At 33.0% G+C, this 25,041-nt stretch overlaps 1 long non-coding RNA gene across 5 annotated transcripts in view; it reads right to left on the bottom strand.

The window, feature by feature from the left end:
• Positions 1-8,464: 8,464 nt before the first annotated feature.
• The window catches only part of LOC126738434 (uncharacterized), a 41,745-nt gene continuing 25,168 nt past the window's right edge, over positions 8,465-25,041 (bottom strand). For 2 of the 5 annotated variants that reach the window (XR_007661338.1, XR_007661339.1), the window contains 3 exons: positions 20,527-20,685; positions 20,254-20,463; positions 18,475-20,193 (listed from right to left, as the gene is read on the bottom strand). This is a non-coding gene — a long non-coding RNA (uncharacterized LOC126738434). Of the gene's footprint in view, positions 8,734-18,474; positions 20,194-20,253; positions 20,464-20,526; positions 25,035-25,041 lie in introns of those variants that run through there. The other 3 variants (XR_007661341.1, XR_007661340.1, XR_007661337.1) reach the window with 3 other exon arrangements.

Genomic DNA, 25,041 nt, shown 5'->3' with positions numbered 1-25,041 from the left:
ATTTATTTCTATCCTTTATTGTTTTTATTACAGTTGATTCTTTTTTGGCTTCTTATATTATTTTAATTAATGTTTCAAAATTATTTATTTCACTATTTTCTATTTTTTCTGTTAATAATATTTTAAAACGCTCAGAATTTACATGTTTAATTTCAATTTTTTGCTTTTGCGTATTATTTGTTGCTGCCATGTCAAGCTCTATTTTTTGTATTTTGTGATCCGTCATGGTATGCATGAAATATTTGACATTGCTATTTAAATTTAATATGTTGGTTATAGTGTGATCAATGAGTGTTGCAGTATTTACAGTTTCTCTTGTTGCTTCTGTACGGTTGATAAACTCAAAAGCATTGCCAATTACCATGGCCTCATAATCCTTTTTTAAGTCACTGTCACCAAAAAGGTTAATGTTCATATCACCCACTATTATTGTCTTCTCTTTAACATCATTCATCATTTGGTCCAGATCATTGATGAACAATCTAGCGTCGGATGAGGGGGGGCCGATAAACACTAATTATTTTAATTTTAGGATTTACTAATTTTATTGTCAACCAATCACAGCCATTCAAGGATATATTTATTTTTACCTCATAATTTATGTTTGATTTAATATAAACCAATATACCTCCACCCCTTTTTTCTCTACAATTATGTTCTGGTTTATATCCATTAAGGTTGTAAAAGTGAACTTATACATCTGGTTCCATATGTAATTTGACTAATGCTTCTATCTCCTCAAGTTTATTTCTAAGGCTTCTGATGTTGACATAGAGAATTTTTAAACCAAGTTCTGTAGACCAAGTAATTACATCTTTCTTATATTATATACATACATAGTACTTTTGTACGTAAATAAATCTATTTACATATTTAAGTCCTCTTTACAAAATATTCTTATTGGTTTGTCTACATCACTTTTTTTGATAAATATCTTACCATTCAAGCAGTATGCAGCTTTAAAATTTTTTCTTTTCTTATATTCCCTGGCCGCTTTAAATAGTTCTTGACTATATTTTGTCAGTTCATCATTAAAATAAATTTGTTTATTTGGCCCTCCAAACTTGCAGTTTTTTGTATATATAGTTTTAATAGCCTTTCTTTGCTGAAAAACTTAACATATACTTATTATAATAGGATTTTCGTCGTTTCGTGTTTTTATTCTATATGAAGTAACAATATCTTCAGGGTATAAGTTTAGTCCCATAGAACTTAACAGAATTTGGGTAATTTCATTCACTGATTTATTTTCCTGCACTTGCATTCCGGTCACTACAATGTTATTTTCTTTTTCATTTTACTCAGAATTATTAATTAAAGTACTTAATTCTATTGCATAAGTCCTAAGCATATCCTATTTTGCTCCATGCAATTATCGTACAAAATCCTTTGCTCCTCAAACTTTTGCGACATAAAGTCAATGCTTGTCTTAAGTTCACTCATCTGTTGTTCGTATTTTTGTAATACTGTTTCCTCAAAAGATTTGATTTAATAGTCTTACCTTATAACTATTTACTATTAGGTAATTTACTACGGAGATTATTATTTACCCTATTCCTAATACTTTGAGTTAACATATAATGAGGCATTCCTAAGTTGTTGAACCAGATGATGAAGGAGTTTTGTAATTGGAAAAATTTGCATAAATCTTAAACAATCTATAAGAAATGAATGCTGAAGGCAATGTCATTATTCCTAAGAGGAGAAAGATGTTACGAATGACTCTAATGGCCCTAAGTGTGTGAAAATTTGTGCAGCCTTTTTTGCATACAAAAAAAAATCAATGGGCTTGAAGAAACATAAGGTGATATCATACAGCTATTTTGAGTGAAAGAGAGCAAAATAAGACAGCTTCAATGCTGCTACAATTAAAGCCTTTCTCAAAGTTCGTAGTGCAAATATTGCGGAGGAGAGCTCAGTTTAATCGAGAATCAATGTTTATTCTTAAGATACAAACACAATCAATAATATAATGCTCAGTATAACATAAAGTTTTTCAGTTTTGTCATTATTTAAGAGCAGATTATTTGCACAAAACCAGTCTAGGGTTTGTCCATTCGCTAACTGCAGAATTAAAAATCAGGCTTAAATTTTTTTTTGCAAAGCAAGTTTGTATCATTTGCAAACAATGAATAAGTAAGGGCCACAAATACAGGTGATGAAACAGAGCCTTGAGACACCCCATGGTGGTAATAAATTTGATAATTAATTACTAAAACACTTTGCTTTCTATGAAAGAAATAGGAACGAAAAAGAGCTAAAACAGTATTAGAAAAACCATGGAAACTTCATTTTTGTATGAGAATATTATTACTAATGCAGTGTGTAGTAGATCTACCTCGCAAAAACCTCAACTGTCTTTCATTAAACAATAAAATTTTACAGATATTGCAAAAAACGGAATAATGAAATTAGGCCTATAATTATTAACATCCTCATGTTTGCACTTTTTATACAGCAATATAACCTTAAATATTTTAAGTGGCTTGAAAACATACCACTGACCAAAAAACTGTTATAAAGATGTGCTGGTCTAGTGGAACCAAGAAATATGTAGTTTCTTTTACGAACCTAAAATTGATCTTAGGTTTGTTCTCACTGCAAATTTCTTTCAAATTTGAAACTGTTTCCAAACCATTTTTGATGCGCATGCGTAAAATATTACAACTTCTGATCAATTTGAAACCGTCTGTGCGAACATCAAATACGGGTTGAGTGAAGAAGAAAAATAACTTTTTTATGCCAGTGGGAAAAGAGCAATAAAATAAAACATAAACAAAAAAATTTACAGTACAACCTTAAAATAGTTGTATATTATTAATAGAGTTTAAGATTGTGTGATTATTTGCTACTTCAGGGCTTACTCTAAAATGGTCGAGAAATTCTATTCTATCAAATGGGACACAGTTGCATCAAAATAGTTTTGATTTTTGGGCCTTATCCGTTCTTTAAGTAAATCTTCTTTAAAAGTCGGCGTCGGAATCAACATAATTCGGAATTAACAAAATTCTGATCAGATTCTTTCGACGATTCAAAAGCACTCATTTCCTTAATGTGTATTTTTAGACTAATCCAACAATTTAAAATACATTTCTTCAAAACGAATATCAGGGACTATACAAAACGACAAAATACAAACAACAATTTAGAGGTTATGTTCATATTCCGAAGATCGGTGTTGACTGGCTACACGAATTCTCTGACACTTTGCTTGAAATAAATCCGAAAACAAGTCTGACTATCAGATGACAATCAGAAATTTGTGTAAGAACATCAAATTTTTGATTTGAAACCGACCAGAAGTTTCTGTGCGAACGCGTTTTACTCTATTGCGCATGTTTATTTATCGAAAACTTGTTTCTTACTGCTGTGAGAACAAACCTCTTGTAGCGCTTTTACCGTTCATTAGGTGTGAATTAAAACAGTCGATGTACAAAAATAGTCAACTTATCTACATACTTACACTACTATACACGATTACTGAAGACTACTAGTAATATTATTTACAACGTATATATTTTTGATTTAAATATCGCGCTAATATTCCAAACTCAACTACTCTCTCGACACGCTCCTTATATAATCTTTAAATTCAAATAAATTTATTTCCAAACCGCTAGTAAGAATTCTGAGTATAACTGAGAACTTTAAAATTAAATTTTTAATTATAATTACACCTGTTATTTTTGAGTTTATATCATAATTTTCAAAAAAACGCTTTGAAATATTGCCGTCACAAAATGCCATGTTTCTACCATTAATCTATATCAATATGTAACATTCAGAAAATGGAATATGGCAAGAGTAAATAGACAAACCAACACGGTAGTTTTCATTTTTATTAGTCGACTAATGACTGATCATATCTCTCGATGTAGCTTCAGATATAATACATTTTACAAAGCATATATTACCAAAGTTATCCGAAATTTCAAATTTTAATATGAAATAGTTTTATACTTTTTACTTTTACTTTTAGAGTAAAAATAGAACTGAATATTTCTCCAGGAAAACGTATAAAACAAATAATGAAGGTAATAAAATTCTCCATAATTTACAAACTTTTTGAGATTTTTCGTAATGAATTATCTTTTTCATTCAGATGACCATACTGAATATTAATTTTTAGACAGAATTTCTGTATTTTTGAAAAATCAAATATATCTCTTATTTAGCATTTTTTTCTGTACAATTCAGGAAAAAAATAAATTTATTTAAATGTATCTTGGTAATGTATAGCATAAAAATGTATAGCATTACCACTAAAATTTGTTATTTATTTAAACCTAAATAGATCAAAAATCAAATATTTTACGTATCTTATTTTATAAAATGATTTTTCATACCATAAAATAAAAAACATCAGCAAAACTTAAGTGACATCCTTTTGTTTGCCAAAATCATAAAAAAGTATTACATCCATGGGTTCTAAATAATTTATACCTTACTCAAAAATAACTCAATTATAAAATAAACATTTTTAAAATTTGTCACCTCTTGCTTATAAACCGCGGCGTATCCCTACAATTTTTATTCTGACCGGGTCATAAGTCACCTTATGCAGTTCATACATACAAATGGATGAGCGGCAATGATTGTTAGGTATTTTGCTGGGTGTTTTATATTCCACTGTGTCCTATCAACTAACCTCAAATAAATTCAAACCAGTGTGTCAAGCTCCGCCTAGAATTTTAATCACATATTTTGCAGCAAATGCTTTCATTTTCTTAAATTTATTTGTAATATTTTATTGGAGTAATAGTGTTAAGGATAGTACGTTTTCAAATTGATACCCTGTATAAGTTAAGCTATAGATCATAAATGCATGATTAAAGAACTACTTTTTACCTCAGATCCCCCCAGAGCAGAGTTTATATCGGGTCATGGAAAGCGAGATTAACTTATGAGGCTATGACAAATTATTTATAAAAAAGCATATGAGTACAATGTATCATCCCTGAATACACCAAAGCCTTGGACACCATACAATGGGGACAACTATGGAGCATCCTGAATGAGATGGGAGTCCCGAAACATCTCATATATATCATCAAAGCCCTAAGTAACCGAAAAAGAGTACACGTACAAATAGAAGAAAAACTCTTAACAGATTTCAGGCTGCATTCTCTCCTCGATTTTCTTAAATATATACGGAGAATGGATTGTTAGCGAGACGTAATAATGCTGCTGTTGCAAATGCTGTTTCTGATTGTGGACAGACTTCAGACAATCCCAATACGACTTCAACTCATCCACCATATATAAACCAATGCCATTTATCTTGGTGTTCCGTCCCCGTTGGTATTATATTGTTAGATTTTTTCTACTAATTTAATGGGTTTCTGAATAATTATGAACCAGTTTGTTATTGCAAAAAATTGTATTATTTTATGTTTTTCTTTTTTTATGGCTCCGATGCTATTTGCATAGAATTTCGTTTTGCGCGATTCACATTAATTTAACACTTATATATTACACCATACCTCTGACTTTCCTGATTTCCTGATTGCTTCTATTTAATTATCCTTTTTCACACAACCTACTATCCCTGTAAGTATATTATTCATATACGCGCATGAACCTATTCTGCGCACCTACACATAAGAAGGTGAGAATATGGACTGGCTGAGTAGAGACAGCGCAGTACAGCATATAGATCGAACAGTACCGGTACCGAGATATTATACTGCTTTTCCTCTGACACCTCTCCTGCAATAGTGGTAAGCCAGAGTTTCTTCCTTTTATTTTCATTGATTTTTTTATCGTTTGTTTCTTTACATGCATTAAATACGGTAAGGGAGCATACTAATCATTCAGAATAAATATTAAGAATCGGCTTCTCCTAAATTAAATACAGTCCACTTCAAAGTTGTATTCAAAGATTATTTAAGGTCTTATTTCCCTTAATAAAATTCGTACATACAACACACACTACACTTGGTTTAAAAATAAACAAGGAAGCTTTGAACCTGAAATCAGGACAAGGGTTGGAAAGGCAAAAGAAGCTTTGAGCAGACTAGTTTAAATCTGGAAATACTCCAATATTCGGAAAATAACTAAAATGAGATTTCTCAAAGCGCTGATATTCTCCATCACAACCATGGGTCAGACGTTGGGTTAGACGTTGGACGTTAAACGCAGCATGCCGCAAGAGAATAGAAGTGTCTGAAATAATAGAATCTTAGTCACCGCAGGATGATGAGAATCCCTTAAATAGCTCTCCGAACAAATATCTCTATATACAGAAATACTTAAATATTTTGCTTTTATTACGGAAGGAAGGGATAGAGAAAATTTTGAAACAAGGGAAAGTGGGCAGCAAAAGAATGAGAGACAGACCTCCTGTAAGATTCATAGACTAAATTAAGAACGTTGCAAATATGCGAATAGAAGAAGAACCGTAGCGTAGAGTATAGAGAATCATGGCAAAGGCTTATAACATAAGTCTTGAAGAATAGTCATGACGATGATAAGAATAGTAATGACGCTCGACATCGAGTAACGACTGAAGAGAAAGAGAGAATAACTTTTTTTTAATTCATATCTTTTTTTTGCTGACTAAATTAGTTTTACATTATTTACTTTAAATTTGCACACCTGACTAATTAAATAAATCACTCTAAATATAAACCTAAAAAAAGCCCACGGTTATTATTTTCGGCTGTGATGCAATTTTACGAAAATAAATTAGGATCAAACCAAATTGTGCCGCCTTCGCCGCTTTTATCTCCGAACATCCTTTTATTCTTATCATGAGCGAATTAAAAAGTAATAACCGCGGAGGCCTTGAACCGTTGCGGCTCCCTCTGACCAATCATATCGGATATTTTAAGCAATTACTGCCGATACGTACTAAATATACAAGTTTTTGATGTACCCCGACAATGTTTCGCGAATCAACGTTAGGGCCGAAACGTTATAGATTAGCAAATTGTAATGGAAAAGCCGTTATTTAATAATGGTTTCACCTATAAAATCTAGCAAATTTAGCGATTTGAATATAAATTATTTAAAATAAAAATAATAATAATAATAATAGTAATAATACAACAGCCGCACACGGTCACCTAGCCAATAATATCCTTGTCAATCCCGTCAACCTTCATGCCACAAGGTACAAAACATAAAGTAAAAACACCCAAAATCTATTACAATATTGACCAATTACCTGTTTGCTTACCACCTACAAGCTCTTTTCATCAGTTTTATGCAACAAAATCTATCTAAACCTAGAAGATAATAACATACAAAACGGTTGCAAGCGTAGGGCGATAGTATTAGAACAAGTAAGAACCAAACACAGGCATATCCAGGTGGACTATATAGACTACAAAGAAACCTTTCACTCTATTTCCCATAGTTGGCATCTACGAACATTGGTAATCTATGCTACCGAAGGCATGGTGGCTGTGTTCTTCAAAGAATCAATAAAACAGCAGTTTTATTGCAAATAGGATCCTAAGCCAAGAACATTAATAACGGCATTATGGTTTTGCCTTGCATTTAATCCCCTATCGAATATACTAAAATCAACGGGATAGGGTTTACCATCGAATCCGATTATTGACCCGTTAAAAGTGATTAGTCATCTCTTTTATATGGATTAGATAAGATATATGCTGCTACAAAGAAATAATTACAAGCTGATCGCTAAGAACTGAGTGAAGCTGACTACGAAATTTAATCCACGATTGACATTACTTAAAACAAAATTTAACTCAGCAGTTAATAGCTATTCAATTCCCTATGTTACATACTCCGTTGGAATTGTTAAATGATCCCATACAAAATTGATGCACGATTAGCGATTAATTGAGAAGTGAAAGCTCACAGAAAGCACCGTCCTCAATCTTATAACACAACTCCTCAGCATGACATCTGACTATCGAAGATTCCAAAACGATCTTTAGAAAGATACAATTGACAGAGCTGCATCACTGCAATGGATAGGAAGAAAGGTCGTCCTCAAACAGAACGATTTATAATAAGCAACGAAGATGATGATGTAAATACTAGGAACTATCGAAAATGTATATTAAAAGAAACAATAGACACAGACAAATGCAGAAATTACCATATCAACTCTGAAACAAGAGAACACATATCGCTGGTTGTCAACGCTTAGCCAATAATAAATACCTGGAAATACACAATGAAGTTGCAGCCATAGTAAACAGGAACTGCCTAAAGTACATAATATTACACAGGAAAACGAAATTCCATACTACCAAATCCAGCCGCCTCCACTGGTAGAAAATGATGACGTCAAAATATTTTCTGAGCGAACGAGTGAACTGTGGAACTTAACAGACTAGATATTACAATAGTTAATAAGAAAGACAAAACACCCTACTTAATAGATATAGCAGTATAAAAGCTACAGTAAAAAAATAATTACCACTGTGAGGCAAAATCAAAGGCTTGTGGAATCTGGAGAAGGTTCATAAAGCCATGAGAATAATACCTAAAAGCTTAAAGAAAAATCTATTATAAATCAATATTCCACCAAATACTTACCAGCTAATGTAGAAGTCTATGATCAAAGATACAACTCATATAGTCAGGTCGTTTCTGGATACCTGAACGCCCTACTAATATTAATAATAATAATTCTCCAGACCCACCAAGGGCTAGATGTTGATGGAGCTAAGGAATTCCTGGATCTTTTTAGTGCTTTTCCTTATGTTTTCATTAATGAGTGTCAATGTCATTAACAGTTTTTGAGCCTTCAAGCTAAAAACCAGAAATCAGAAAAACGCTGAAATAAATTTTGATGCAAAATCTCAAATCTAGTATTGAATTAAAGAAAAATAATATATAAAACACTTTTCCATTTTGTTAAATTCTTAATATTTATTATACAGGGTGTTACAGAATAAGATGCTGATCCTTACCTTAGGGTGTTAATCCTTAGATGATTTTAAGATAAAAAGTTTAAATCAAGCTATATTCTTAACTTGTGAAAGTTCTCATCCTTAGAACCAAATTTGAGATAATTAGAATTGTTATACTATAATGGTAAAATACTGTGTAAATGTTTATAAAATAAATAAATTTTAATTAAATTAATTTTCTTTTATTATTAAATTGACCATGCAGAAAAATGCTTTTTTTTTTTCGCGGTAATCGAATGTCGGACGAAAAAAAGTCAAGAATTCAAATTTGCTCTAAAATGACTAGGGATTATAAAAATAGTTTTTATTTTACGGAAAACCAGTGACATACATATTTTAAAAAAATATTTTCTCTACGTTCTTGTACGGATGCCACTGGCTAAGCTTTAAAAAAATCTCCTACATCAAAAAATGGCTCAGGAGGTGTGTGCTAAATTTCATAAACATACCTAGAAGGTTAATAAAGTTTCTTTTAAAAGATTTTAACAGCATGCAGCTCAAAAGTAAAAGGTTTATTTAAACTTTTCTTCTTAACATCTCATCTTACTACTAACACCCATGCGGATCAGCATCCCTACGGATCTTATTCTGTAACACCCTCTACATATATAGTACTTATATATATAAATTTATATATATTATAGTAATTAATAGTTTATACGTTTGTCCAAAAGCTACTTTTGCATTTAAAAAAAATCTTGTAATGTATGTTGCTTCCGCGGGAACGTATAACTTCGCGACGTTGTAGCATACTTCTAATCTTAATGTAATGTTCTTCCAAATTTTTCCATGCTGCAGTTGATAACTGCAGCAGATCCTCAAGATTAGCTGGGTGGACGTTTCCGGATCTCATCTTCCTGTAGAGCAGATCCCAAATATGCTTTATCGGATTCAAATCTGCACATGTTGGTTATCCTAAAATTCTGATATCGACCACCTGAAGTAGCTATTCTCACTACGTGAGAGCATGCATTATCATGGGTTAAGGGAAAATACCAATAAATAACGTACTGTACTCTTTTGAAAATGCTAACAATGTTACCCGGTGCTCCCGAGTGAGACTAGGAGTAGTGACAGATACTTGGCCCTTATTCCAGGTTGCTTCGGGATGTTTCTTCAAATAATATTCGTACATTTCGAGTGGCAGCTAATTCATGTTGAGTTGTAATTCATGTCAGCTGAATGGCAGTCACATATCCTTAACGCAGAGCTTGCAGAATCAAATATCTGGTCTCTTTCCTGGCGCTTAACAACCGCTCGAGTTACTGTAGAATGATTAACGCCAACTAAAGTAGCGACATATCACTGACTGCGTTTATCTTTATTAAAGAAAAATTATTCTGATCACTTGAGCTCAGACCAAAAGAACTAATAACTAACTAGAAAGAACTAACTTTTTACAGGCAGATTTTATATTTTTAATGATGGTGCGATACTTTCCTCACGGAGTGTATATTTTTTAGAAAACACTTAAATAGATGAAAAAGGTCAGAAAGTTTAATGAAAAATCTTCTCCTAAATTCTGGGTCTGATTTTGGAGTAATTGACAGTTAAATATAGGCTTGTCAAAAAAATATATAACAATTTTTTTTGTGCAAAATTATTTTAGAAAATGCTGAAATAGGTGTCTAATTAATTTTAATGCAAAAAACCCATTACAGCCTTAACTTACTGTAAGTTTTTTTCAAAATGTTAAAGTAAGTATCCTTATATTTTAAATGGGGAACCTCCGTACAATTTTAAATGTCTAGTTTTTATGTTAGGATCAGTTTATATAATATTAAAAAAAAACAACTTTGTATATTTTTTTAAAACTCTGAAATAGGCTCCAATTAATTTTATTAGAGATACCTATATATCTTCATATCTTTATGACTTCTAGTTTTTGAGTTATAGACAGTTTGTAGGCTGATATGCGTGCATCATCGTCAAACCCATCACCTCCTCTCGATAAAAACTATTCTAGGAGCAGTTTCTAGCTACCTGAGATAAAATCACAAAGAAAACAAGATTTCAATCGGGCAGACGAACTTTATTTTGAAACTTCCTTATTGTGTTGAAGTTTCTTCGTAAATTCGTTTTCGTAGCAAAGGTTTTTGGATTTAAAACAAAATGCCCTTTAGTTAAAAAGCATTGGCAGCTCGAACATGTCCCTCACTGGTCTGTGTCTTCTATTGGTTGGTTATTCTCATGTCGATTCATGGTAAAATATCTCCTGCGTATGTCTACATTATAAGCATTGGCTTACCATATTATTATGTCCTCTAAATGCCTAACGTGGGCTCAGTGGAACTCGACTGCGTGTATATGCAATCAGTTCGCAATTCAAATCAGTCAAATTATGTGTTAGTTGAGGTGGACTTGGCAGGTATATTAAACAAAAGAATTACAATATTTTCACTGCAGTTCCTTGCATGCAGCTCTTTTGTGACTCCAAATCTTGAGTCTCTAAAGTCCTGCGTAGATTGCCCTATAGTTTCCATCTGACCATCCAATCTGCTCAAGCACATGCGAAGCCTAGTATTTTCGTACAGTCAGTGTTTGTAATGTGGTAGCTTATACGCCCTTCAGAATCTTTCCAAAACTTTCCTCATTAGAGAGACTGATGGGGTTTCCAAAAAGGGTAAAGTTCTTACCACCACTAGTTTTTTCTGGTATAATGACTCTGAAATTCTTGCTCTCTCAATAAAACCTTGATAAAGATGTAGATCTAGATGTTTCGATATCCGAAGGAGAGTAACCGAAGCAAAACTACTAAAGTAAAGAATGTAATCATAATGGACTGACTAATTTGCATCCGAGCAGGGCATGGACAATTAAAATCGGCCCGTGGCGGCGCGGCGGTTCGTTTCGATACTTAAAACAATTAAGTTTGTTTTTCAAGACCCACCGCGATGATTCCCTCGTTATTGGCTGTCGTGAGAAAGACGAAATTTATTGGTCGGAGGTGATGATTAAGAAATTGCCATTTAAACGAGCAATAGGTGACGTAGGAGTCAATGAATTTTACTTAAATGTCACCACCATCACCATCTTTATTATCGACCATTGTTCTATAGGCCTGGGAATAGTTTACGTTTTATGTATTATTGCAGGTTTAAACAACACTGGGTTAGTCATATATGTATATTATATAAATTTCTTGAAAAAAAAGTTTGGAATTTAAGAAAAAAACTTGATTATATACATATTATATTCCATTTTTTTCAAGTTGGCAATCAAGAAATTAGTATATAAGTCAAGTTCTGGAAAGATTGTATGTCAGCTGTTATGCTGTTTAGCTGTTGAATGATTGACGCTAGCTGACTGCTTGACGAAAGAGCCACCACTATTCCAAAGTCTTCGTTAGAGAGATCTCTTTATTCCGAATTTTTTAAATGACCGCAAAATTATTTTTTGATAAATTTTAACTTCGTTCATAAAATGTAGAAAAAAAAATATTTTTTTGCAGGTGATCTTAAGGAAAATCTTATTAAGCCAACTTAATTAAATTGGTTATAAGTAATTGCCCTGTAAGAATCAATCTTTAATCACCAACAAATAATTCAACAAATGTTGAAAATATTTTTTCTCACTATTTTCGAGGTAATATTACAGACCTAGATGGAAATCTAATATCTCTAATAAAAATAATGCGTGTGCTAATTTAATGTAGTGGCCCAGAAAAAATACAGCATTGTAAGATCCGTGAGGTGTGGAGTGTGTGGTGCTTAAGGCACCACAACACCAAGAGTAAGAACCAATAGTTTCTTGGTTCTTACTCTACTGGAAAATGGATTGGTCAGCCATTGCAATAGTCACCAAGATCTCCAGACATAAACTCCTTTAATTTTTATTTATGGGATTACTTTGAAACCAATATGTGTGTGAAGTTGTCTTTCGATTGGTTCCCAGAAACAGTAAAAGTGGTTCAATATGCTCCCACAATTTTTTTAACTAAAATCTCATGAGAGATTTAAAACTATTTTAAATATTTTGGTTTCTCACTAACACTCTCACTCTCATCTTCACTTCTCAATAATTAGACTATTTAAATTTTTCTCCAACCAATGCCTAGATCCTTTTTGCAATTAACATGGAGAATTCCAAAGTCAATTTGTAAAAATCTTTGAAAGACACATTTAAAAGAAATTATGTGTACACGACTTTATCTCAATCCATTGGTCTATCTTTGTTTGTCCGGCGGAAAAATCTTCCATATGGGAAACCGCTATGGTCTTTTTTTGATATTGTTACAAATATTTACTTTTGCTTAATGAGTACCCTAAAAAAACAGCGATTTGTTTGTCAACATTAGTTAGCATCAACTACACAAGTGACTGAACATAGCGCCCTCATGCCGTTGCGCGCCAACGCCGTGAGGACGCGCCACTTATGTTTGATGTTTCAATATTGTATACATTATTTCATTCTTATTTTTTTCTACTGACTGTGAAGAGTTACGTTTTGTATTTTAGATGTGGATTTACTACATACATATATTTGTGTTAACCGCAAACATATACGCTTAATTCAGAATTCTAGTTTATTTTATTAATTACTGAACAAAATACTATTGTCAAAGTTTTCGAATGGTTTATGTTTAGAAATTGTACTTTGAGGGTCTTTTTAAATTTGTATCCTGGAAAATAATTTTCTTTGGCGGCCATTAGGTGCGGAGATCTTTAAGACCTTGTATCGAGATCGGTGCTGTTGCTGCTCTATATAAATAACCTGATTCACCTCAACATCGCCAAAATTTTACTTTTTTTTGAATACCCAGTTTACTATTGGCTTTGAGATTTTCTATTTCCCGTTTAGGTCTAGATTGGTGTTGCATATTGTGGCTACCCTCCTATAAAAATTCCCACTTTTGTTAAAGCAGGATGATTGGAGTTGTAGTGTAGGTTATCCACTGTTATTCTTTACAAAGACATTAAGAAGGGCCGTGCTGATTTGGATATCGATCGAAATATGGAACCACACCTTGGGTTTATTTTGTGGTGTATTATACAACCTCCAAGGGTCCATCATACCCTTCAGTGAAAGTCTAGTGCATACTACAAGTGTTGCGTCCTGTCTGAGCCGTTCCCTGATGAAAGACTCTCAACATCAAAGCTTATTAGCTTATCAATAGGTCCAAGTTTAGTGGTTTAGTGGTTTAGTGGTGTGTTCCCTTATTTTGGCCGGATAATGCTCAATATTAAATACAGAAGTGTGTTGTCAATAATTATTAGTCAAAGTTTAAGCTCGTCTATATAAAAATCTCAGGAATAGCAGACTTTCTAGTTAATATTATTCAAATAAGATGTTTGACCTTCATAGGAAGTATTCATCTTCTTTTGCTTATAGTAAGCAAGATATTGATAATACAAAAACATATACGAAACAGAATTTATTCCTCACACCCTCTGCTATAATTCACCAAACTATCAACCTCGCAATCACTAATAAAAGGAAGGCATAAATAAGAATACCACTCTTAATATAACATAACATCCATACAGAGAAAAATTACCAAATTACCGATTTTTTTAAACATAAAAATTTTTTGTTAATATAGATTCTATTTATTCCATTGGGCAAAATGAAAGTTTCAGAACTGCTGCTGCACTGTTGACGAAATTTTAGTAAAATTTACTTACATTAGAATGAAATATGTTACTATATACAGATTAGCAGTTTCTTTTTGCGGAAAAAAATCTGAATAGACGTATACGACCATCAATCAACCATTTATTGTTTTTTTTTTCAAAAAAATGGTATTATACCTGCTATATTAAATAATATTAACGCTAAAGAAATACATACAACATCCTTTGTTCCCACATCGAATTTATGGCTAATCAACAGTTTATTAATTACCGCCTCAACATCAAAAATGGCCGCCACAGCTTCTTTCAATGTGGGAGGCCGATACGAACACATCTTAAATAAATCAGTGAGAATTGTTTTATGACGCGGACAGGGTAGGACTGGACATTAAAAAACATATAGTTAAATTGATTGCAATTTCTGTACTACGGCATATGATACATAAAAGTTTTTAAAATTTTTATTTATTTGTTTATATTCTTCAGCTAATTGTAAATATTTGTTAATTTTTTCTTTTTTTTTCTGTTGCAGATTGTCGTCTTCAGGAGGTCTCTCCTCACAGTACGTCTTTGAACTAAGCCTCCATATGTATTTACTTTGCCTAACAGTACAATATTTGGTTATATTCAATCTTGTTCGTAAGTATCGTAATATCCCAACAGAGTTTAAACTCGAAAGTTTGGCACTTAAACCATATTTGTAATAAGGTTCTCCTTCCTTGTTCAATTTGCATCTAAGAGCAAAATATTGATGTATTATTTCTGCTGTTAGAATATGCGTTAAGAGTTGAATGACTTTGTTACGTCATTCTTTTAGTTTAGTATGAAGCCATGGTTTCCTGGACTAATCCTATAATTTGGCAGTAAATTGTTCGTCAGGGCGTTGAATATTTTTTATTGCTAAATATTTGTTCAGTAGCAGCGTATAATGTTGATGACCATATGTAATAGTTTGGTAGAACTGTTGAAAGTTTCTGAAGTCCCTGCCCCTCTGGCATCTTGGAAGGTATAGTTTCTCTACGCAGGATAATAAATATTTTCGCTCGTCATTTCTATTGTAATGTTTAGACGTTCATTATAATTTGATTTTTTGTTCATTTGAGAGGTAAGACGTTGATGAAACACGAACCATGTATTTATTGCTTTAATTCGGTTCTTCACACTCAATCTTGTCTTCGTCTTCGTTTGTTGCAATTCTCTTAACCTATTCCTAAATTTCTCTTTTAGTTTTTGTTTAATTTCTGACTTAGATATCTATTCTTCATATTTATATCTATACTTTTTTCCATATACCTACTTTTCTATAGAAGCTGTATCTTGCGGCTGGTGGTTTCATTACCGGCATGGCAGAGTGCTTTTTTGGAAACATCTAGTTTTCTCCATTTAGCTTGTTGTGATGGCTTGATCTTGAAATGCTGTTCTCAGTGTCTCTGTTTCTGTCTAGATTCACACGTGATAGCTATGAATATGTCTAGCTTCTGTTTATTGTCTTCTGTTCTTTTCAGCTTCAGCTTTGTTGAGGTAGTTTTAAAGACCAGTTTTGTACACCAAACCCAAGTATCTGTCTCGTTCTGTTTGGTCTGATGATGACTACGCTTTAGTGGCTTACTGGGATTGCTAATGAAGTTATTGCACCTATCTTGTTCTACGAAAGTATTTTATTTTCTTATTATTGGTCTTCATTTTTTTGTGTTATATTCCATCTATTTCATGTATTCATCTATCCATTAGTATTGGATGGTTGTTGTATTGTTAATCACAATGTTTTTCTTGGTTCTACTTTTTGTTTGATAAATAAGACCTTTGTACTTTTGGCAATTTCAAATTTCCTGCTAATGTCATTACTAGATTTATATACTAGTGCCAGTTTACCATCTGATTGTGGTGAAAGTTTTCAATAGATGGTATAATTTCTTTTTCTCTTGTTTGCATTGGTATACTGTGCTTGTTCATAATGGAGCTAACGGGGAAAAATACCACACAAACCAACAGTAGAGATACTAGTCTTCTTGCTAGATATGACTTTTTAACTGGATATTTTCAATGATGATGTTGCCGAACTTGTTGATGTTGTTTTGTTCAAAAGACTCCAATTCTATTTTTGAGATTCTGGTTATTTCCTGTGAGGAAGAGAGCGAAGAAATAAAGGGATAAATGAAACTGAGTCAAAAAATTATTTAAACTATCTATTAAATACCGATAATTAATATTAAGAAATTACAACATTTAACCAGCGGCATAATTTTTGGGAGGAGTACTTCTTAAATTAAATTAGTAAAATTTTTCTGGGTTCGAGGCAACAACCAGGTCAATAATAATGTAGTTGGGCCACTTGCATTATCGTCCAATTTCTCTTATAAATGAAGAGGTCTTCTGTTTCCATTGACCCAACTTAAATGGGTTTTTTTTAACAATAACTTGGTATATGTTGAAGCAAACCCACTTTTATTTGATCCAAAGCACAAAAAAAGCTTAATTTTTTAATATACCATTCAGTTTCTAATCAGAGAGTACCAATCTAGGAAGCAATTAGGTCTATAATGCGCTGCCATGTTAAATTTTTGACAGATGAGAAAATGATTAGGTCTTCATTGAAAAGCTCTCAGTCGAACCCTTAAACATGATAGAAAAGTGTACAGTAAAGTATTCCACTGATTATCAATCTAAGTCAAATTTACAAAATTTTCTCATAAAATGAGACCCAAAAATTAATTTGTTTTAGTCTAGGTAAGATGCCAATGATAATGGGATGCTAAATGCTGATCCAATAGGATATTAGAAAATGCTTATCGAACCTGTTTAAAAAATTGTTTTCCTTATTGGTTTGCCTTTTCTTTAGCGACACAAAATTTAAGCGAAACCAAGTTTTGCCTTGAGTCTTAGTTAAGTCTAATTTAGACTTCTGCAGCAAACTTAAGACATTTCCCACCATTTAGTAAAGCAATTCCAGATACTAATATCATCAGAATCTGAAGTCATTAAAAGTGTACCGTGTTATTATACATGTGTACGTAGTATTGTTTGATCCTAGCAAGCTTTCCACAGCATCAATAAAATACGGGTGTGGTCTAATCTTAGTTCATTATTATTTAAAATTTGATTATTTTTCTTTCAGTTTGAAACATTAACAAATTTGCAAGGTGCACTGCTGTTAACTTACACAATGGAAAGCAGTCAGAGGACAGTAGACGCAAAATATGCTCATGACACCCAAATTTATTTTTCTTTTGATGACCAACCCAGCAAAGTCTTGAATTAATTTATGTTGTTTTGAGTTGCTCTTTTCTTCTTAATGGAAATCAATGACTGATAATCAGCAAAGAAATCTGGTGGGAGTAGTTATGGAGTTAGAACTCAGGTTCACTGCAGTATGGGGCATCAATAAAGGCATGTGTGGAATGTGCGGGGTGCGACGGATATTTTAATTTCATCAGGTGATCTGCCAAAAGTGAATTTGGAGATCGGTAAAGATGGTAGTGTTCTGCACGTGCCGAGCCTAAGTTGCTGTTTTGGACTTTGAATTGCGTTACAAGTTGCTTTCTGGAGTTTCTGGATGTGGCGACGACAGTTTAACTTAAGTGCTGGTGGCATAGGTAATAATGCGGCAGATGGATATGGAATAAATTCGAATCTTGGTCATTTCGAAGATCTTAGCCTTAGGGTAAAGTAGAGAGCCTCATGGGCCCTGACGAGCAAACTGAAATTCAATCAAAACATGTACTACTGGTTAGTTGGTATATTGATATCGACTTTTAAGCTTACTTTTTTAATAATGATGATAAAGATGCTTCACCGAGGCTTTAAACAAAATCGCTTCTCATAAAAATAGTAAATACATCCCTGATATTTATAAGCGGTATAGGATATTATTTGTACATACAAGCACCGGCCTTCACAGTTTTCTTTTTTGGTCAGTTTTAAAGATTCATTGAAGACAGCCGCAGAAACAGCAGGTTGGTTTGTAATTGAACCTAAGGTATGAATCAAGCACAAGGTGTACGCCGGACACTGCAGGACGGTATTAAAAATACGGTTGGTATTTCTTTTTTTTTGGGATATTAAGAGCGTGTTTATTACGCCTACTCGCGGATGCTGAGCCTATTTATTTATATTCTGTCATGTTTAATTTGTTTTTGTGAGACATTGAAGGAAATAACTAAAAATCTATCTACAGAGATTATTTATATTTAAGCGATTGAAAATATCAGGTCATTAAGAAAGTGAAAGATGAAAGTCCAAATATTTCTTTTTTAAGTAAAGCCAAAACATGAACAAAGGCCAACAATACAAGCGAATAAAAATTATCTAAAGTTAAAGTATATATTTTTTGAGTTAACATATTGACACCCAAATAATTGAGGACCGTTTTCTCGACTCTAGCAAGTGGTCATCCTTGGTAAGGTTTTAATTAGTTGTCCCGAGAAGCTCCTTGTAAAAATCGTCTTCAGCATTTTTAACGTACTTTATTATTTTACGTATATCTCCTATTTTTACCTCTTTGACATGATTTGTCTTTAGAATCTCCAATGCTTTGTCTAATAACTTTAAGGTCTTTACCCCTTTTTTAAATATTTCTACTTCTGTAATACATCCGGTATATGTGATTTTAACGTTCACATTTACCTTTCCTCCTTCTTTGCGGTATTCTATTATTCTACATTGTGTCATATTAAATGCAAGTTTGGGTTTTATTAGCTTTTTAGACTCAGATTTATAATCATAAGTTTTCCAATGCTCCCACCACTTCTTTACATGTCCATGTAGAGACCCATATTGAGCAGGTGTTTCTATGCTTTCGAGCTTACGAAATTCTCTTTCTATTCTCCCAAAAACTTTATCTGGGGGCATGTAGCTGTGACCGCGAATGGGATAAATATGCTGTATTTTGAAAAAAACTTTCGATTTTTCAAGAAATCTATATAAAGCTGCTATCAGTATGGAGTTCTTATTTTGCGCCGCACAAGAATCAGACAAAAGACGAAGTGCCTTAGGCTCCCATTCTCTTTCCTTTTTAATTATTTTTTGTTCCAAAATTTGCAGATAATTTAATAACGCAGAAGCTACTTCATTAGCTCCTTTTCCAGCTTGTGTCTTTAGCCATGTGTACAGCGATACTTTATTTTTATCTATTGGAGTGTTATTAGTCATAACGCAGAGATTATAAAGCCACACTTGCCTTAAGTAAAAAACCTCTCCTATGGATAGTTTTGGTATGGGTTGGTTTTGCTGCATATCAAAAGTGATGTCAAGTTCATTTTCATTTTTATGTTTCATTAACTCAAAATATCTTTTTGCACGCAGTTTGTGGATTCTTAACCTGGTTCTAATATCATTTCTCTTTTCCAAATCTTTTTCCACGTTCACTTTAATCAATAGTTCCTAGCAAGTTGACTAAGTGTCACTGTGAGGAGAGTCAAATCCAAGATTAAATTGAATACTTTTTTAAATTTACTCATGGAGCATATTTTTTTTTTTAGTATATTGCTCCTTACAGAAACGTTCGTATATTTTGGACAAATTTAACTCAGGTGGTAGGTAAGCTCGGGTGCATTTCTTGCGACTATAATTACTATCCCTACACTTATATTTTTTTATATGATTTATCACACCTGCAGTCACCTTCCTATCATCTTCTTTGGTTGTGTTACCCTCTCTTTGTTCTTTGGGTATTTGGCGAGTTTCCAAAAACAGACGAGCTATTCGTGCAAGCCGGTCCCTCGATACACCTAAACGAAATAAAACGTTATTAAATACAATTATTATTGCGTGGATAGAAAGGATAGTACCTGTAATCGACTGAAACGATTTTGCACAAATCTGCAGTGGTTCATTACTACTCGTTTTTCTGATTTCGTACCTAACGGATATATTTTTGGGACATCGTAAGGTATCAGGATCAACACGGTGCCGCTTTGGTGCACTAACCTTCATATACTTAAGCAAAAATGCATCCTGCGATTCTTTGGTACTATTTAGATACAAAAGCTTCCGAAAATCTAAAAAAAAAAAATAAAACTAAAACAAGGCACTACTTTACATATAGAATAAAAACAAAGTACCTTCCAAATCTTCGAGTGTCAGCATTGCTACTGAACAGTAGTGCTTCTTATTTAACTGCTCAGCATGTGAGCACACAATATCCAATACCCCCACGTTCGCTTCCGTGTATCGAGTTGATTTTTTTCGCGGAATTTTTTGTTTGCGTCCTCCAGGCACTTCTACGATATTCGTTAAATATTCAGACATTTTTAAACTGCGAAACACATGTGCATCGGCTTGCTACTTATACCAAACTAAGATCAAAATAAACGATTATTAAACGAACCACGAAATGTAAATATATAATGCATCAAGTTCTATTTATGTATATATTTACCAATATGTACCGGATAAAGCGAGTTTTGCAAAACTTATAAAAAATCTAACATTGTTATGCATGAAACAAAGCGAGTTTTGCAAAAACCGACTTCTTCAATCGATGCGGAAGGTCGAAATTATGTAGAAACGATATAAAACTCAATTTTGCATAATTTGGACAAAGCGAGTTTTGAAAAAAATTAAAACACTCGATATACAAAAATAGTCAACTTATTTATTATACATTTACAACACAATTATTAAACAGTATGACTTATGACTATTAGAAACATTTACTTACCCTGTCTTTTTTTAGATTTAAAAGTCGCGACAATATTCAGACTTAAACTGCCTCCTAACGATGACGGCTTTTTATAAATTAAGTAGACCACTGATCCGGAGTATTTGACAACTTTCAATGTATGTCCCGAGATGTCGCAAGGTATGCCCACCGCTGTCTTCATCCTTGTCGCACCTTCGAGTCTAGGCGAGGTATGAGATAATTCCCAAATGTCGGAGAGCAGCTGGTATATTCGTGGCTGTGGAAGATTGTCCATTGGACTTACTATCTTGCTCAAGGGCATTCGTAGTAACATTGATCCCTTACACTATCTTCAACAAGTGTCGGTTGAGCATTCATTTTTCTTTCATCCTGTCGATCTTACCGAAGTAAAAAATGAAATCAAACGCCTAAAAAAACATAAATCATCTGGAGCTGATGGGATATCTTCGAGGTTGTTACTCTTTTTGCCTGATTCAGCCTTAAATGCTTTAGTTTCTGCCATAAACAATTCTTTACATATTGGCATTTTTCCTTCATGTTTAAAAGAGGCAGTGGTTATCCTTCTTCATAAGAGTGGAGATTTGGATCAGCCTTGTAATTTCCGTCCCATTTCTATTTTGTCTACCCCCTCTAAGATAGTTGAAAAACTTGGAAAAAGCAGAATTTTGCCCTTTTTACATCATAATGGCATTTTGTCTGCAAATCAGTTTGGATTTCAAGCCGGTAAAGGGACTCATGATGCTGTTTTTAGCTTTTTGGAGAGCGCCTATGTGTCCTTGAATTCTGGAGAGTCATCGGCGGCAGTGTTTTGTGATCTATCCAAAGCATTTGACTGTGTGGATCATGGAATACTGTTATCTAAGCTCGATAAATATGGTTTTAGGGGAGCAGCGTTGCGATGGCTTGAGTCCTATCTATCAAATCGTACTCAGAAGGTTACAGTGTCAGGGCGTTTGTCTGCTTCTAGATCCCTAAAATGTTGGGCGTATTCAATGGCGTTCCCCAGGGTTCAGTGTTGGGACCACTGTTATTTTTACTGTATGTGAATGACTTGAGTTCATTGAAACTGCAGGGCAAGGTGGTTCAGTTTGCTGATGATACCACCATACTATGGAGCCATAAAAATTCTGATTATATTAAGACTTGTATCCTTGAAGACCTTCAGATTTTATCAGGGTGGTGTGCTTCCAACAGGCTCGTGTTTAATGTAAGAAAGACGTCTATTATGGGGTTTGACGTCTATTATGGTGCGATGTTCAGGGTCTGATGTTTGACGAAAATTCCCTCTTGCAGAATAAAGAGTGCTGCAAGTTCCTAGGAATTACCATTGATGGTCGCCTTCGGTTTGAAGATCATATTTTACAATTAGCTGGGAAATTATCTTCTGGATGTTTTGCAGTAAGAATGGCAAAACAAGAGCTGGGAGGGGTGGTTGCACGTTCAGTGTACATTTCACTTATTGAATATCATATTCGGTATGGCTTGCCTATTTGGGGTTTAACCAATAAGGGGCTACTTAACATTGTCTTTGTTATTCAAAAAAAACAGTTAGATACCTGTTTTCTGCTAAGTTAAGAGATTCTTGCAAACCCCTCTTCATTTCTGAAAAAATCCTAACTCTTTTTTCACTCTTTATCTAGAAACAGCTGCTCTTATTCACAAAATTCCCAAACTACCCTCTGACACTGGCCATTTGACTCGTCGTGTAAATGATGTTCCCCTACCTATTCCTACGTCTTCCATTACCAAAAACTCATTAATTTACATAAGTAAAAAAATTTACAATCATGTTCCTCTATGTGTTAGACATATATCGGATGTTAAGAAATTTAAAAGAGAATTAAATACGCTTTTATTGGCTAAGGCATATTATAACCTGGATTGATACTTTTTTAATAATAGGTTTTAACCTTGGACATGTTGGAAAGTTTTTTTTTTCGTTTTTTCTTCTCTAGTTTTGTCAAACAGTTTACCTTTATTTAGTAATTGATTGTTTTATTTAGTTATATTAAATTTAAGTATGTTCAAAAAGTTTTGTCTTCTTGTGTTTAATTTTGTTCATTGTTTGTCAATTTTTGAAATTGTATTTTTGTTTTGTTTTTTTTTTTAGCTTGTAGGATGCTTGTACACAAGATTATTCTAACGTAATATAGCACATTTTCTTTCTTTCTTAAAACGCGAGAGGTGTACTTTTTGGGAAAAATATTCTTTTCCAATGCTGTATTGGTAGAAACCAAAAATGGTATGCATATTACATCGATTTTGAAAAAGCCTTAAAAAATGTGAAACTTGATCAGTTACATGCTATTTGTTAGCAAAAACATTAACTCCGACAAGGTAAGAATAATTACTAATTCATATAGGGGTCAAAAAGCTACAACAACATTAGAAACCAACAAAAGAAATGGAGATTTGTCGTGGTGTGAGAAAAAGTGCATTATATTACCGCTCCTATTTAACGTCTACAACTAAGCTATTTTAAGGCAAAACCTAGAGGATAAGTTAGTGGGAATAGATTGAAATTAAAAGAGTTATAATTTAAAGAGTTAATTAATAATATAAGGGAACAAGCAATCTAAAAGACACACAACACCTGTTAAAGAAAACCTTATTAATGGTAGTTATAAAAGCCTCACAAGATCTGAACCATGTAAACCTCACGGTGGCATACACCATTAGAGAGAATATATGTTGACATATAAATATCTAGAAACTTGGATAGAACAAACAGGAGAAATAAGAACAAAGGTAGAGATAGCTAGATCAACATTTAGAAAAATGAAAAAAGTTATTTACGAGTCGAGATATTTACAAGGAACTTAAGATGAGGATGTGTTACGTTGTGCTGTTACGTTCTTTTGTACGGAGTTGAAGCAAGGACTCTCAAGAACAACTTATTATTCAAGCCTTTAAAGATAACGATTTGCTTGTAGCAATTTTCAATAGTTCAGAGCTGTAGTTACCAAAATCCTGTGATGAAGCATATTGATTATGATAAATTGTTTTAATATAAGTTAGGGATTTATATTATTTCAATTCGAGTTAATACAAGTCCCCAAACTCCCTGTTAATTGAAGTGATATTGTATGCACCACTAGAACATGTCAGCCAGTATATTTAAATAAAAAGCTGATAAAGATTGCGCATCCTTGGCACAAAAAGAGCCAATAATTAAGAGAGCAAAAAAAATATTACATAACTGAAGAACATTCGGAAATATGTATTCATTAATTTACCAACGGGTATTAATCCCAATTATTAAATCAAGTATTATTACTATAAATAACGGATACAGCGATATAATTAAGTATGAGATTATTCGAGATATCCAAGTTCCACAGAAGGCTTTAAAATACTATTTTCTTTAATAGTATAAGATCTTCATTTTCTACATTTTAAAAATTCACGAGAATATAATTTTAGAAATCTCTCCAACATATTTATTAACCAAGTCCTTATCGTTACTCCTCTGCCTCTCCTTTAAAGTACACTCAATTTATTCAGATAAGTTCTTTGCTGAGCTGTGTGATCACTGCTTATGAAGATCTCAGAAGACTTTTCTTTGAAAACTTTGAAGACTTTTTGAGAGATTTCTTTTAGTTTTAAGGAGTCGAAGCACTTTTTGCTACTGCTTAACCTAACTTTAAGCGACCGATGTACATTTTCCTATTTTCAATACGCTACGTATTAATAATAGGAAAGGAGAGGAGAGGAATGGAGAGTTAGTCATTTTATTGTTCAAGCTTTAGGCTTCAGGAAAATTAAAGAGCATGATATTATATTGTTTCTTCTGTTGATCTGGCATTTCATGTAATAGATTTTCATTAGCAGGTTGCTTGTAAGACAAACTGGCAGGTTGGATTTATTTTAATGACTTGATTTCTTCTTTAGGGTCATTTAGTGATTATAGAAATTGAGCATTCAGATTTCTTAC

This window comes from Anthonomus grandis, chromosome 7 (assembly GCF_022605725.1).
Source record: "Anthonomus grandis grandis chromosome 7, icAntGran1.3, whole genome shotgun sequence".
Taxonomy (NCBI): domain Eukaryota; kingdom Metazoa; phylum Arthropoda; class Insecta; order Coleoptera; family Curculionidae; genus Anthonomus; species Anthonomus grandis.
This window is presented reverse-complemented; position numbering and strand designations above follow the sequence as displayed.